Source organism: Physeter macrocephalus, chromosome 15 (genome assembly GCF_002837175.3).
Source record: "Physeter macrocephalus isolate SW-GA chromosome 15, ASM283717v5, whole genome shotgun sequence".
NCBI classification, from domain to species: Eukaryota; Metazoa; Chordata; class Mammalia; order Artiodactyla; family Physeteridae; genus Physeter; species Physeter macrocephalus.
The window spans coordinates 7,791,635-7,793,639 of NC_041228.1; positions in this window are offsets into that span (position 1 = coordinate 7,791,635).

The following is a 2,005-nucleotide window of genomic DNA, read 5'->3' on the forward strand; positions in this document are numbered from 1 at the left end:
GTGCTGATCCGATTCTGGAAAAGAGTCTCTGCCATTCATCCTTTCATCCCTATTCCTTTATTTAAGTGAGTGTTGGTTGAACATTTACTATGTAGGGTTGTAAACATTCGTAAATGTTTACTATGTAGGGTTGTAAACAAAAGTAAATGTTGAACATTTACTTGGGTAGGGTTGGCAAACTATTTCCACCAAGGGCCAGACAGTAAATATTTTAAGTTTTGCGGTTTACAGGGTCACTGTCACAATTACTCAGCTCTGCCACTGCAGCAGGGAAGGAGCTACACAGACAATCGGTAAATAAATAAGTGAGGCCGCTGTGTGCAATGAAACTTTACATATAAAAACAGGTGGAGGGCCAGATTTGGCCCACGGGTCACCCCTGCACTGGGACCACTAGGTACTGGGGAAGCAGAGATGATCAGTTCCCCTGGAGAAGTTCACAGAGAAGGAAATAGGCAAATGCAGCGCCCTGTGCTCAGGCTTCTAACACAGAAGGTCCTTTGAATAAGATAAAGCAAGCGAGGTAGGCACTTCCTGGGAGGCACAGAGAAGAATTGACAGAGGAGAGGACTCTGACTGGGTCTTGAGAGGTAAGGAGGAGTTCACCAGGCAAAGGGCAGAGAATATTACAGGTGGAAGGAAGATGCAGAAGCATGGCGGCTGGAGAGAGTGCTGCGAACTGGGCTCGAGGCCACCACCTCAGCACCCTGTCGCTGCCCTGCCTGCCTTCTGCTGTAGTCTCTGTACTTTTGGTGTCTCCTCTGATCATTTTATTTAACTCACTTGCTTATGGGTGGCCCTACCTCTGGAGTGTGAGTTCTACGAGGGCAGGAATGACCTGCACCACGGGGTGAAGTGTCACCTTTATGTTTTCCCAGCGCCCGTGCCGGCTCCCGCCATGGCAATCAGCATGCTGGGGACAGACGTCTATTCATGGGTCTGCCTATTCCCTTGCCATGAGCCATGCAGGGCAAGACCCAGGTCTTCTTAATCCATGTGTGGCTCCCCTGTACCTCGGTCCATGGCTGGGGCTCAGCACACACATGCTGTGGGGGCAATCAATGCAAGTGACTCAGCGCGGTGAAAATGAGGCAGGAGAGGACGCTGGAGGGGGTCAGGACTCAGGTCATGGTGGCCGTGTGTGTCACAGGCAGGTGCTGGGATGTCAACCCGGCTGTGCCGAGACACAGGTTACTCCCTTCGCAGGAGTACACGCTCAGGGGACAGTCCCATAAACCGACAGTGTTAATGCAGGTGGCGGAGGCGAGGGCATGAAGGGCACCTAGGGCAGGGCTACTAAACCACCAAGGAGGGAGCTGGGCTGTCTGGGAGCAGTGGGGAGGGGCAGGTAGCCAGAGCATTGCTGCAACGCCTGAGGGCCTGGCAGAAACCCCGAGGCTTTAGGACAACACAGAAGTGACCCTTCGTCCCACGTTGTAGGTCATTCTTGTCCCCAGAGAACGCGCATCCATGTCCCCCTAAACTACGGAGGCAGGCCTGCCCCTTGGGGACCGAGGACTTACAAGCTGTGACGTGCGGCAAGTCACACCACTACTTAGCCCCTGTTTCTCATCTGAAAAACAGAAATAACCATGACACCCCTGTCCTGGCTGGGGCTCCCTGGGAAGCAAACTCTGAGGAAGAGATTTAGGCACCGGCAGGGCGTTAGGGAGTGGCCCCATCCATCCCGCGGGGAGGAAGAAAGTGGGAGGAGCTGGACTGTGATGCGGTCACAGTGAAGGCTTCCGGGCTCTGGGCTGCATGGTCCTGAGGGAATGAGGACCTCATGGGAGTGGGGCCATGTCTCAGATAGTGAAATGACTCTCTCTGGCTCCACCTTGAAAAAAAAAAAAAAAAAAATGAAGCTCTCCAAGAAAAACCAGGGAGGCTTGAAGTTCTCAGTCTTCAATAACGAGTCTGTCACAGGCACTCGTAGCATTACGGCAACCGGAGGACCAATCCTGCCCTCCCATTGAACAGATGGGAAAACTGAGGCCCAGGGAGA